This window comes from Pan paniscus, chromosome 3 (genome assembly GCF_029289425.2).
Source record: "Pan paniscus chromosome 3, NHGRI_mPanPan1-v2.0_pri, whole genome shotgun sequence".
NCBI lineage: Eukaryota > Metazoa > Chordata > Mammalia > Primates > Hominidae > Pan > Pan paniscus.
The window spans coordinates 55,835,931-55,851,181 of record NC_073252.2 but is presented as its reverse complement, the minus strand read 5'-3'; the positions used below and the strand labels follow the sequence as shown (position 1 = coordinate 55,851,181).

Here is a 15,251-nt window from a genome sequence, read left to right as displayed (position 1 = left end):
ACTCATTCTTTTTTATGGGGGCATAGTATTCCATGGTGTATATGTGCTACATTTTCTTAATCCAGTATATTATTGATGGGCATTTGGGTTGGTTCCAAGTCTTTGCTGTTGTGAATAGTGCTGCAGTAAACATATGTGTGCATGTGTCTTTATAATAGAATGATTTATAATTCTTTGGGTATATACCCAGTAATGGGATTGCTGGGTCAAATGATATTTCTGGTCCTAGATCCTTGAGGAATTGCCATGCTGTCTTCCACAATGGTTGAACTAATTTACACTCCCACCAACAGTGTAAAAGCATTCCTATTTCTCCACATCCTCTCCAGCATCTGTTGTTTCCTGACTTTTTAATGATCTCCATTCTAACTGGCATGAGATTGGTATCTCATTGTGGTTTTGATTTGCATTTCTCTAATGACCAGTGATGATGAGCTTTTTTAAATATGTTTGTTGGCCACATAAATGTCTTCTTTTAAAAAGTGTCTGTTCATATCCTTCACCCACTTTTTGATGGGCTTGTTTTTTCTTTCTTGTAAATTTGTTCAAGTTTCTTGTAGATTCCAGATATTAGCCCTTTGCCAGATGGATAGATTGCAAATTTTTTCTCCCATTCTGTAGGTTGCTGTTCATTTTGATGATATTTTCTTTTGCTGTGCAGAAGCTCTTTAGTTTAATTACATCCCATTTATCAATTTTGGCTTTTGTTGCCATTGCTTTTGATGTTTCAGTCACGAAGATATTGCCCATGCCTATGTCCCGAATGGTATTGCCTAGGTTTTCTTCTATGGCTTTTATGGTTTTAGGCCTTTTGTTTAAGTCTTTAATCCATCTTGAGTTAATTTTTGTATGAGATGTAAGGAAAGGTTCCAGTTTCAGTTTTCTGCATATGGCTAGCCAGTTTTCCTAACACCATTGATTAAATAGGGAATCCTTTCCCCATTACTTTTTTTTGTGTCAGGTTTGTCATAGATCAGATGGTTGTAGATGTGTGGTGGTATTTCTGAGGCCTCTGTTCTATTCCATTGGTCTATATATCTGTTTCGGTACCAGTACCATGCTGTTTTTATTACTGCGGCCTTGTAGTATAGTTTGAAGGCAGGTAGCATGATGCCTCTAGCTTTGTTCTTTTTGTTTAGGATTGTCTTGGCTATACGGGCTTTTTGTTGGTTCCATATGAAATATATTTTTTTCTATTTTTGTGAAAAAAGTCAGTGGTAGCTTGATGGGGATAGCATTGACTCTTTAAATTACTTTGGGCAGTATGGCCATTTTCATGATATTGATTCTTCCTGTCCATGAGCATGGAATATTTTTCCATTTGTTTGTGTCCTCTCTTATTTCCTTGAGCAGTGGTTTGTAGTTCTCCTTGAAGAGGTCCTTCATATCCCTTTAAGTTGTATTCCTAGGTATTTTATTCTCTTTGAAGCAATTGTCAATGGGAGTTCACTCATGATTTGGCTGTTTTTCTGTTATTGGTGTATAGGAATGCTTGTTATTTTTACACATTGATTTTGTGTCCTGAGACTTTGCTGAAGTTGCTTATCAGCTTAAGGAGATTTTGGGCTGTGGTGACAGGGTTTTCTAAATATACAATCATGTCATCTGCAAACAGAGACAATATGACTTCCTCTCTCCCTATTTGAATACCCTTTATTTTTTTCTCTTGCCTGATTGCCCTGGTCAGAACTTGCAATATTATATTGAATAGGAATGGTGAGAGGAGGGGATCCTTGTCTTGTGCTGGTTTTCAAAGGGAAGGTTTCCAGCTTTTGCCCAATCACTATGATATTGGCTATGGGTTTGTCATAAATAGCTCTTATTATTTTGAGATACGTTCCATCAATATCTGGTTTATTGAGAGTGTTTAGTATGAAGGGGTGTTGAATTTTATTGAAGGCCTTTTCCGCATCTATTGAGATAATCATGTGGTTTTTGTCTTTGGTTCTGTTTATGTGATGGATTCCGTTTGTTGATTTGCATGTATTGAACCAGCCTTGCATCCCAGGGAGGAAGCCAACTTGATTGTGCTGGTTAAGCTTTTTCATGTGCTGCTGGATTTTGTTTGCCAGTATTTTACTGAGGACTTTCACATTGATGTTAATCAGGGATGTTGGCCTGAAATTTTCTTTTTTTGTTGTGTCTCTGCCAGGTTTTGGTATCAGGATGATGCTGGCCTCATAAAATGAGTTAAGGAGGAGTCCCTCTTTTTCTGTTGTGTGGAATAGTTTCAGAAGGAATGATACCAGCTGCTCTTTGTACTTATGGTAGAATTGGGCTGTGAATCCATCTGGTCCTGTTTTTTTTTGGGGTTGGTAGGCTATTAATCACTGCCTTAATTTCAGAACTTGTTATTGGTCTATTGAGGGATTTGGCTTCTTCCTGGTTTAGTGTTGGGAGGGTGTATGTGTCCAGGAATATATCCATTTCTTCTAGATTTTCTAGTTTATTTGTGTAGAGGTGTTTATAGTATATTCTTCTGGTAGTTTGTATTTCTGTGGGATCAGTGGCAATATCCCCTTTATCATTTTTTGTTGTATCTATTTGATTCTTCTCTCTTTGCTTCTTTATTAGTCTGGCTAGTCGTCAATTTATTTTGTTAATCTTAAAAAAAATAACATTTTTTAATACTCCTGCATTCCTTGATTTTTTGAAGGGTTTTTTGTCTCTATCTCCTTCAGTTCTGCCCTGATCTTAGTTATTTCTTGTCTTCTGCTAGCTTTTGAATTTGTTTATTGTTGCTTCTTTAGTTATTTTAATTGTGATGTTAGGGTGTCGATTTTAGATCTGTCCCACTTTCTCCTGTGGGTATTTAGTGCTATAAATTTTCCTCTAAGGACCACATTAGCTGTGTCCCAGAGATTCTGTTACATTGTGTCTTTGTTCTCATTGGTTTCAAATAACTTATTTATTTCTGCCTTTATTTCGTTATTTACCCAGTAGTCATTCAGGAGCAGATTGTTCAGTTTTCATGTAGTTGTGTGTTTTTGAGTGAGTTTCTTAATCCTGAGTTCCAATTTGATTGCACTGGGGTCTGAGATACAGTTTTTTATGATTTCCATTCTTTTATATTTGCTGAGGAGTGTTTTACTTCCAATTATGTGCTCAATTTTAGAATAAGTGTGATGTGGTGTTGAGAAGAATGTATATTCTGTTGATCTGGGGTGGAAAGTTTTGTAGATGTCTATTAGGTCCACTTGCTCCAGAGCTGAGTTCAAGTCCTGAACATCCTTGCTAATTTTTTGTCTCATTGATCTGTCTAATATTGACAGTGTGGTGTTAAAGTCTCCCACTATTATTGTGTGGGAGTCTAACTCTCTCTGTAGGTCTCTAAAAACTTGCTTATGAATCTGGGTGCTCCTGTATTGGGTGCATATATATTTAGGATAGTTAGCTCTTCCTATTTCATTGATCCCTTTGCCATTATGTAATGCCCTTCTTTGTCTTTTGTGATCTTTGTTGGTTTAAAGTCTGTTTTATCAGAGACTAGGATTGCAACCCCTGCTTTTTTTTGTTGTTTTCCATTTGCTTGGTAAATATTCCTCCATCCTTTTATTTTGAGTCTATGTGTGTCTTTGCACGTGAGATGGGTCTCCTGAATACAGCACACTGATGGGTCTTGACTCTTTATCCAGTTTGCCAGTCTGTGCCTTTTAATTGGGGCATTTAGCCTGTTTACATTTAAGTTTAATATTGTTATGTGTGAATTTGATCCTGTCATTATGATGCTAGCTGGTTATTTTGCCCCATTAGTTGATTCAGTTTCTTCATAGTTTCCATGGTCTTTACAATTTGGTATGTTTTTGCAGTGGGTGATATCAGTTTTTACTTTCCATATTTAGTGCTTTCTTCAGGAGCTCTTGTAAGGCGGGCCTGGTGGTGACAAAATCTCTCAGCATTTGCTTATCTGTAAAGGATTTTATTTTTCCTTCTCTTATGAAGCTTAGTTTGGCTGGATATGAAATTCTGGATTGAAAATTTTTTTCTCTAAGAACGTGGAATATTTGCCCCTACTCTCTTCTGGCCTGTAGTGTTTCTGGAGAGAGATCTGTTGTTAGTCTGATGGGCTTCCCTTTGTGCCTTTGTGGGTAACCTGACCTTTCTCTCTGGCTGCCCTTAACATTTTTTCCTTCATTTTAACCTTGGTGAATGTGACGGTTATGTGTCTTGGTGTTGCTCTTCTCGTGGAGTATCTTTGTGGTGTTCTCTGTGTTTCCTGAATTTGAATGTTGGCCTGTCTTGCTAGGTTGGGGAAGTTCTCCTGGATAATATCCTGAAGAGTGTTTTCCAACTTCGTTTCATTCTCCCTGTCACTTTTAGGTACACCAGTCAAACATAGGTTTTGGTCTTTTCACATAGTCCCATATTTCTTGGAGGCTTTGTTCCTTCCTTTTCATTATTTTTTCTCTAATCTTGTCTTCTTTCTTTATTTAATTAAGTTGATCTTCAATGTCTGATATCCTTTCTTCCACTTGATCAATTCTGCTATTGATTCTTGTGTATGGTTCACAAAGTTCTCGTGCTGTGTTTTTCAGCTCCATCAGGTCATTTATGTTTGTCTCTAAACTGGTTATTCTAGTTAGCAATTCCTGTAACCTCTTTTCAAGGTTCTTATCTTCCTTGCATTGGGTCAGAACATGCTCCTTTAGCTCAGAAGAGTTTGTTATTACCCACCTTCTGAAGCCTACTTCTGTCAATTCATCAAACTCATCCTTCATCTAGTTTTGTTCCCTTGGTGGTGAGGAATTGTGATCCTTTGGAGTAGAAGAGGTGTTCTGGTTTTTGGAATTTTCAGCCTTTTTGTGCTGGTTTTTCCTCCTCTTCGTGGATTTATTTACCTTTGGTCTTTGATGTTGGTGTCCTTCAGATGGGGTTTTTGTGTGGACGTCCTGTTTGTTGGTGTTGATGCTACTCCTTTCTGTTTGGTAGTTTTCCTTCTAACAGGCCTCTCTGCTGCAGGTCTGCTGGAGTTTGCTGGAGGTCCACTCCAATCCTTCTTTGCCTAGGTATCACCAGTGGAGGCTGCAGAACAGCAAAGATTTCTGCCTGTTCTTTCCTCTGGAAGCTTCATCCCAGAGGGGCCCCTGCCAGATGCCAGCCACAGCTCTCCTGTATGAGGTGTCTATTGACCCCTGCTGCAAGGTGTCTCCCAGTCAGGAGGCACAGGGGTCAAGGATCCACTTGAGGAGGCAGTCTGTCCCTTAGCAGAGCTCGAATGCTGTGCTGGGAGATCCACTGCTCTCTTAAGAGCTGGCAGGCAGGAATGTTTGTCTGCTGAAGCTGCGCCCACAGCCGCTCCTTCCCCCAGGTGCTCTGTCCTGGGGAATGAGGACAGAGTTTTATCTATAAGCCCCTGACAGGGGCTGCTGCCTTTCTTTCAGAGGTGCCCTGCCCAGTGAGGAGGAATCTAGTGAGACAGTCTGGCTACAGCAGCTTTGTTGGCTCCGCCTCCTTCAAACTTCCTGGTGGCTTTGTTTACACTGTGAGGGGAAAACTGCCTACTCAAGCCTCAGTAAATGGTGGACTGCCCCCCTGCCACCCTGAACAAGCTCAAGCATCCCAGGTCGACTTCAGACTGCTATGCTGGCAGTGAGAATTTCAAGCTAGTGGGTCTTCGCTTGCTGGGCTCTGTAGGGTGGGATCCGCTGAACTAGACCACTTGGCTCCCTGGCTTCAGCCCCCCAGAGGGAACGGTTCTGTCTCACTGATGTTCCAAGCGACACTGGGATATGAGAAAAAAACTCCTGCAGCTAGCTTGGTGTCTGTCCAAACAGCCACCCAATTTTGTGCTTGAAACCCAGGGCCCTAGTGGCGCAGGCACCCGAGGGAATCTCCTGGTCTGCAGGTTGCGAAGACTGTGGGAAAAGCGTAGTATCTGGGCTGGAATGCATCGTCCCTCACATCACAGTTTCTCACAGCTTTCCTTGGCTAGGGGAGGGAATTCCTCTACCCCTTGTGCTTCCTGGGTGAGGTGATGCCCCACCCTGCTTCAGTTCGCCCTCTGTAGGCTGTACCCACTGTCTAACCAGTCCCAATGAGATGAGCCAAGTACCTTAGTTGGAAATGCAGAAATCACCCACCTTCTGCATTGATCTCGCTGGGAGCTGCAGACTGGAGCTGCTCCTATTTGGCCATCTTGCCAGTCACCTTCTTGTTACTATTCTTAACTTAAAACTAAAAATTCCACCCTCATGAGCAGATAGCAATGTATAAAACACAATGCAAATGAGAATAGTGAAGAAAAAGGGGAGGAGAGGGCTGGAACTAAAAATAGAGCCAAAGACTTTTACTAAAGATAGGCATATTATTAGGTCTGCATAGATATATTCCTACTGTCAAGCATACTGCATTTTATATAATGGTGCTGAATGTACGTTTGGTGAATTTATTTAATTGAGTTTGAACTAGATGTGCTATGATTGGGTCACTAATTTTATCCTGAGAGCTTGTTAGCAGGAAAAAAAATGACAGTTATCCAATGAATTGTCTTTAAGATTAAAAAGAAACATGTGCTCAATAAAAATAAAACATTTTTCTAATATTAAAACTAAAGTATTTCTCCTAAGGGATTTTATAAACAGAAAACTATAAAATAAATTGAATAATATTCATAAAATGCTTGTTAACAAAAGGGCCACATTTTATAGGGCAATTTCCTTTATCATTTAAGCACAGATTAAAGCTACCATTGGCAACATTACTCTTACCTCCCTAAACATTTCTTCTCATTCTCTGTTTCTGGGACATTCTTTTCCTCCCAACTTTTAAACCAGCAGTTCTCAACTTTAGCTGCCCACTAGAATCATCAGGAGGCTTTAAAAATAGAGCTACCTATGCCCAACACAGATAAAAATTAAATCAGAATCATTAGAAGTAGAACCTGAGTGTCAGCAAGTATATTTTAGAAGGCTCCATGGAAAAATCCCAGTGTGGTCAGTGTTGAGAATGATTTCTCAAGGAAACATTGGAATGACACCAGGACTTTTTTATTCATAGCCAGTCCCTCAGTGGGCCTTTGCAGCCCTATAGCTTTAAATATCATTTCTATCTCCTGTATACTTTAGACCATATAACCACTATGCACTTGAGAACTCCAGTTGCATGTCTAATACCCATCTCAATCTTATATGCAAACCTTCACTCCTAATTTTACTCCCCTTAGTTTTCCCCATCTTAGTTGAGTGGTACCATCAGTTTTTCTGATTGATCAGTCAATCCTTGACTTCTCTCTTTCTCTTACATCCTTTGTCTAACATTAGCAATCTGTGTAAAATATGCCTATGATATCACCACCTGGACTAATAAGATCCTAGTTAAGACAACTTCTATTTCTCACTTGGAACACTGAAATATTTATGAACTAGTTTCCCTGCATCCACCCTTGTCCCATCTTTCATTCACAGTCTGTTTTCCACATCGTAGGTCTTGATCACCCATGTCTTCCTGTAACACCCATGACAACATGACACCAGAATAACATCCAGGTTCCTTACCACGATATGCAAGACCTTATATGATCTGTCCCTGGGCTGTATCTCCTAACTCACTTCCTACCATTCTCATGCCCCATCACTGACCCCTGCCCTAGCCATATCTGCTTTCCTGGAATATGTCTTGTGTGCTTATTTCTCAGTGTCTTTTCACCTGGTTTCCTTTCTTCCTGAAATGCTTTTTTTCCCCAAGTTACTTACATAATGTATTTCCTCACTTCCTTCAGGTTTTTGTCCAAATGTCACCTAGGGTTGCCCCTGACCACCTTACCAAAATTGCATTTAGTGTCTATAGAGTTTCTCTGTAGAAAGGTTATTTTTAGTTTGTTTTTATAATTTATGTATTCATTGCTTAAAGATGCAATAGTAGCTTGCAGAGATAAAGAAATATTCAAATCTAGAATCTTTTGGCTTCATTTGTCTAAAAGAGATCTCAGGCTTCTTTTTTTCCATTGCTGTTCTGTGCATGATTACTGAGTTTTCCTTCCTGTGATTTTCTCTCAGTGATTTCTCCTTTAAACCACACCGTGACATGAACTAATATATTGGGAATGACTCAGATTTTCCGTATCCCGAGAAAGTGACAAAGCAAAACTCTACATGTGAGGTTCTAGCTCAGATTGGTTTGCCATTTTGCTTTACCTGCTGATTCAGGATCAGGCAGGTGTTTGAAGATTTGCCTCATGGGAAAGGAAGTTGAGACTTATTTTGTGTTTCTGTTGAAGACAGATCTAGAATCATGGTAGAAGCAGCAAAAGGGTAGACTTTAGCTCTTATCATGAAATTTCTTACGGTCAAGACTAAGTAATATGCTCTCCTCATATTTTTTTGGAAAGTGGTTTATCAATGGGAAAGGATACAAAAAGCATATTTAAAGGGGAATTGAGGCAGAAGCGAAAGAAATTTGTACTCACATTAACAATCTGTCTTCCCTGACACCTTCACCTGCCCCATGCCCTTCTCAGATGGAGTAAATAATGATGCTCTTGACAACACTGTAACTTCTACCTCCTTCTAACATGGAACCTAGCACACTGTATTGTGATTCTTATTTGTGTACCTGCTTTCCGTATGAGAATAGAGAATTGTGTATTCTCATTGCCTAGCATGATTCTGGTATGTTTTCTATAAATTTTTTTTTTAGTCATGATTTTTAGTTCTTTATTCTTCAATAAAATGAATTATTTTCCAGAGACAATAGTTAGAATGCTTGTGAAATCTTTCTATAAGTAAAACAGAAGAATCATGTTTTCAGTGATGGCTGTAGAGTTGCATAGGAAAACATCTTACTATAGGAGTAAAAGACACAGAATCCAGAGTTGAAAGCTGGCACATGGACAGTGCTACTCATTGCCAGTCTTACCGGGAACATTCCATAGGGTCTGGTTTTTTAGCTTACTCAGCAAATAACTATTTCATTCTGCTCAGAGTGAGGCTAGAGAGCCACTGAAAAAGTATATGCAAGTTTTGCAAGGGCGCGGCCAAGACACAACCAGAGAATCCTGTTTAAGGGATTTATAGGATCATTTATTGATTATTGAATAAATGAAGGTAGGGAATGGCCCGGAAATGTCCAAGAACAGTGAATTCCTCATTAAGGTAATTTCAAGCCCCCCCCCCCCACCAAAAAAATGATACTAACAAATGAAGCACATTGTGCTGTTTGTTCTAGCTTTGTTTTTTTATAAATAGCAAATATTATTTGCTTCAAATTGGCATTCTGTGCTCATGACTAACAACTGTTTGCTAGTTAGAAAACTGCTCAGGTGGGTCCTAGTTGATAATTCTTGGTTGAATCTAGATTTTTACACAATAAAAAACATATCTTGTCTACCTATTAATTACTGATTTCTAAGAAAACTCTAAGATTCTAGAAGATAGAGTCTAAGTACAGAAGCCCTCTGTATCTGTGGGTTCCACATCTGTGGATTCAACTATCTATGATTAAAAATATTAGAAAAAATATAAATAACAACAAAAATAATATAAAAATAGTATAAAACTATTTACATAGCATTTACATTGTATAAGGTATTACTTATAATACCTAAGTAATAAGTAATCTAAAGATGATTTAAAGTATGTAGGAGTATATGCATAGGTTATATGCAAATACTATATTATTTTATATCAGAAACTCGAGCATTTGTGGATTTTAGTATCTGCCAGTGCGGCAGGGGCCCTGGAACCAGTCCCTCCCAGATACTGACAGATACTGAGGGACAACTCTATTTTATTCTTCCTATGTCTTAGAAACATATTATAAAACACTAGGCACAAAATAGTTACTTATAGACTCTGCTTATCTAGTTCTGTGTGATAGAAAATGAGGCCCTAGCCCACAGTGTTCTCATATGCACTCTAGAAGGATACAACTGTGAGTGTGGGAAAAAGTCATCTGAAGGTCAGAGATATGCATCACTCTTGAGTACCTGCTGCGACTTGCTAGTACTAGCTGCCCTTTGGAAAAAGCTGAGAAGACAGAAAAAAATTAGGTGCAGCAAGCCAGAGGATTAGTTGAAGACAATTAATGGACGATAAGAATTGAATATAGGAATGACAAGAATTTTCACATGCCAAGGAAGATGAGTTAAATAAGAATAGGTTTAAGAGGAAAGCTAGGTGTCAGGACCAGGAACAGGCATCCAGGTGCTCACCAGCAAAGGTCAGAAGAGTCTGAGGCATTATTTGAACACATTTGCTTTTAGCTGTTTGGTTCACCTCTCTTCATCATCAGGTCTTCCGAATGACAGGCTGAATGCCTTTCCATGGTTAATATTGGTATAGTCATAAACTCTGATCAATCAAGTTCAAATATGACTTGGATAGTTTCTACGGACATCAACAGCCAAACTGACTGAGGAATATCAAGTTAACCTGATAGTATTGAAAAAGGAGTGAAATTACCTACAAGGGTTTTCCATGCAGATTGAAATTTATCCTGATATACTTTTCTTTTGCCTGAAACTTTACAGATTGTTACTTATATGTGTGTACAAATCACTGGATTTCATGTCTCTGTCAAATTCTTGATGAAATAATCAGTACTGATGGAAATGGGAAGTTTCAGTTTCATTTTGGTTTTGATTTTTTTTTTTTTTTTTTTTGGTAGGGATTTGGGAGGCTCTCATTTGGAATCAGAGAACACTTGAGTAGGTTGTTAAGGTATTAAGGAACATTTTCAAATGTAGGAGGCCAGGACTAAAACAGAGATGGGTGGGTGCTTTAGAATTTTGATAACCTTGGGATGGTTATAAATATATACTCAACATTCTTGAGGGTTTATAGTGAGTGAAAGAAAAAGAATAACCAAGGGAGACTTTTAGACTTTTACTGTAAATAACTGGGCAGAATGTGGTACCAACTAAAATAAAAAAGGCTGCTAGTTGCCTCTCATTGTTCTTCCTTTTCAAAGTTTTCCTAATTATCTTTGATTTTTCTATATTAACCTTAGTATCAAATTACATACTTCCAAAAAGTTCATTTTTATTGGACTTTGATTATATTTGTAATGAATATAGGTGGAATTCTAATCTTTATGATATTAAACACTCCTATCCAAGGGCATAGTTTATCTTTCTAGTTTCTTGGTCTTATTTATATCTTTTGGTGTTATTCTGGAGATTTTCTTTTACTACATAGATTTTGCACATTTTTTGTTACGCTTATTTTAAGTATTTTATCTTTTGTACTGCTATTATAATGGGGCCTCTTCTTACAATGTATTTTCTAAGATGTTATATATGAAAGCTATTTACATCTGTATATTTGATTTTTACTTGATTAATTTATTGAATTAACTCAATGTTTCTTATTGTAGTCTGGTTTTTCAGATTTATCAAGTACATTTTAACTTTTATGGTTTTTTTTCTAGTTTCATTTGTTTATTGTTCTTTAATTTCTACAGTTAAATGATTCATTTTCTTATTTCTGTTTTATTGATATAATAATTTGTCCACAATTTTTTTAACATTGCTTTATATTTATTTTATAGGATTTAATATGAAGTGTTTTCATTATAAATCTTTCTAAAAATTTTGCAATGTTGTTTTGTTTTATTTTGACCCAAGAATTATTTAAAAGAATTTTTAAAAACTTCCAATAGAAGGGTCTCCTTATGAAGGATCTTTTTTTTTCCGATTTTGTCAATAACTATAATTTTACTGAGTTGTAATCAAATAAAATTATAGTCTATCTAATTATTTACTTTTTGGTATTAATTAAAATTTTCTTTGTAACCAAGTTTATACCATTTGCACATGAGAAGAAAAGGTATTATTTATTTTCTGAGTTTGATATAGTCATATATATAACATTAGTTAAGTTATTGACATTTTCTGCATCCTTGATCTGTCATGAACTGAGAAAGTTATTCAAAAATAAATTAAACAAATACAATATATTTTGTTTCTATATATATCTCCTGTAATTTCAGCTTAAAGGAATTCTATTTCTTTTTCTTATGTATTTATTATTTTTCTATCTTTATTTGAATCACTCTTTTACTTTATAATGTGTGCCTCTTTGTTTTATTTAGTGCTGAATTTTTGTTTGACAGAAAGCATTATTTTTTGGCATTTTCCTGCTACATGTTTGCTTTCAACATTTCTAAATTCCGAATAACTTTGTTTTATGTGTATAATGTATGCTGTATAGAATTAGCAAAACATATAATTAGATTTTGCTTTGTAAGTCAATTTGAAAATATTGTTCATTTAAATAAATGACAAGGAAATTTATATTTGTTTTTATGATAAATATATATGGTAAAACTATCATATTATTTTCTGTTCTGTTTATTGTTTTTATTTTTTACAGTTTTTTCTTTGTGCATTAAAAAAATTTAAGAAGGTTTTTATTACCTTAATAATTACAACATTATATAGTACTCTTAATTCTCTATTTATTTATAGGGTGGCTACTGATACTCTAGTACAATAAATAAATGATAAAATGTTTTTATTTTCTCCCCTCATTCCTTTTGTCTCCGACCTGCTATTTGCCAGTAAAAATTATTTGAAAAATATACATTTTTTTATTTTTTACTTTATACTTTTAAATGTTCTTATACTTTGATTATCTGGTTGGTCAGCTTTTAAACATTTGTTGATTCCTATTATTACATATTAGGCGGTCAACAAACTTTCTCATCTTTGCCCTTTCTCATTCTAATTTTGGTAGTTGCGTTATTTCTGCATAGTAAAAGCAAAGACCATTTACATTTGTCTGTGTTTTAGTCTGTTTTGTTCTGCTATAGCAGAATATCACAGACTGGGTAATTTATAAAGAATAGAAATTTATTTCTGAATAGTTACAGAGGTTGAAAGTCCAAGATCAAGGTGCCAGCATCTGGTGAGGGCCTTCTTACTGCATCATCTCATGATGGAAGGCAGAATGGAAAGAGAGGGCAAGAGCAAGACAGAAGTGGGCTGAACTTGTTCATTTAGAAGGAACCCACTCCTGCAATAACAGCATGAATCCATTCATGAGGGCAGAGGACTGGTGTCCTAATCACCTGTTAAAGGTTCCACCTCTTAATATTGTTACAATTGCAATTCCATTTCAACATAAGTTTGGGAGAGGACAAACATTCAAACCATAGCAGTTTGTTACCCCAATCCTCACACTTTTTTAAAGTCTTGATCCTATAATCATAATCAAAACTTTTAGCAGTCCTTTTGCTAGTTTCCTCAGACATACTTTGATTAAGTAAACTGTGTCTTTTAGCATGTTCCTTAGGAAAGACTTATGGGAACAATATTTCCTGAATTCTTGCATTTTCAAAATTGTTTGCAACTTTTAATCTTGGAGGCAGATTTGACTGGCTATAAAATCCTTTACTCTCATTTTTTTACATGAATCATTTGTAGATACACAATGAGATACCATCATCTCACACCACAGTCAGAATGACTATTATTAAAAAGTCAAAAAATAACAGATTCTGGCGAGGTTTCAGAGGAAAAAGAATGTTTATACATCATTGGTGGGAGTGTAAATTAGTTCAACCATTGTGGAAAGCAGCAGGGTAATTCCTCAGAGACCTAAAAACAGAGCTGCCATTCGACCCAGCAATCCCATTACTGGGTATACACCCAAAGGAATATAAATTGTTCTATCATAGACACATGCAAACGTTCATTGCAGCACTATTCACAGTCACAAAGATATGAAATCAACCTAAATGCCCATTAATGGTAGACTAGATAAAGAAAATGTGGTGTGTGTGTGTATATATACACACACACTACATACACACACACACATACACACACCATGGAATACTATGCAGCCATAAAAAAGAATGAGATCACATCCTTTACAGGAACATGGAGCTGGAGGCCATTATCTTTAGCAAATTAATACAGGAACAGAAATCCAAATACTGCATGCTCTCACTTTTAAGTAGGAGCTAAATGATGAGGGCAAATGGACACAGGGAGGGGAACAACAGACACTGAGGCTTACCGGTGGGTGGAGGTTGGGAGGAGGGAGGGAATTAGGAAAACTAATTAATGGGTACTAGGCTTCATACTTAAGTGATGAAATAATCTGTACAATAAACCCTCGTGACATGAGCTTACCTATATAGCAAACCTGCACACGTACCATTGAACTTAAAATAAAACTTAAAAACAAATAAAAATACATAAATAAATATTTTTGTATAATATTTGGTCATAGTGTTCAACTTTTCCATGACATTTTTTGTTGAGTTTATTGGTACATTGCTAAGTTCTTAAATTTTTTTTGCCTTTGTTTTGCCTTTTGTTTTGGTTCTGACACTTTTTAAATGTATCTTTCTATTGAATTTTTAAAAATTTGCATATGGTAAAATTTACTCTTTTTGGTGTGCAGTTTCATTAATTTAGACAAATGCATGTAGTCATCTATTAAGTTAATTAGTCTAACACCATTAGAATCAGAACAGCTTCATCACTCCCCAAATTCCCCTGGGTTTGCTCTTGCATAATATCCTTTTATTGATGCTGTGTCACATCCATTTTTATTACTCATCATTGAATGAGTTGGATTTTTTAGATCTACTGTTTACAGGACACTTCTGCTGGGGGTTAGAGGAGGTCCTGTGCAGCCTTCTGACTCCTTTATTACTTTCACAGAGTCAGATTGCTTTCTTCTAAAATAGCCCCTCTATGTAAGTGTGTTCCCACCCACTCTAAACTATACTGGGTCCCGGAAGGCTCTTCTGCCTTTATTTCTATTCTCACTGCCCCAATTAGGAAAGCTATATTTTTTTGCACTTTGGGATAAACTTTTCACAGAAGTGTATTTTTGCAGTCAATTTCAGAGATCTGCCGCTGCCGGCCATGTTGTCATTCTCCGCATTTCTTTGCTGCCTTTCTCCCTGTATGGTATCTACTAATTGCTGCTTTTGGTAACTCTTAACATGTTTTTGGAGTCTGTAGAAATTAGGTCTTCCAGTTTTTCTAAAAATGGTGATCATGTAACTTTTGTTGTTTTGGTTAACTGTGTAGCATTTGCACATCTTCCAGGAGAAGACAAGATGCAGTCTTAGCCATATTCTTACCAGAAATCCTCTTGACTGCACTTTATCACCAACTTTCCCTCACTCTCCTTTCATGACTCACACTTTAAATATTGGAATCTCTTGCCTCTCTTGTTCTTTCAACCCTCCCTTAAGGTTTTCATATAAAATCTTCCTGTGATGTACCATAACCTGTGACAAAAAAATTTTGCTGTTTTCCAAATACCCACTTTCAAAGTTGGTTAGTTTTTTCC

The 15,251-nt window shown here is 36.7% G+C and overlaps 1 protein-coding gene across 8 annotated transcripts in view; it reads left to right on the top strand.

The window, feature by feature from the left end:
- The window catches only part of MTHFD2L (methylenetetrahydrofolate dehydrogenase (NADP+ dependent) 2 like), a 146,002-nt gene that overhangs the window by 52,427 nt on the left and 78,324 nt on the right, over positions 1–15,251 (top strand). The window lies entirely within an intron of this gene.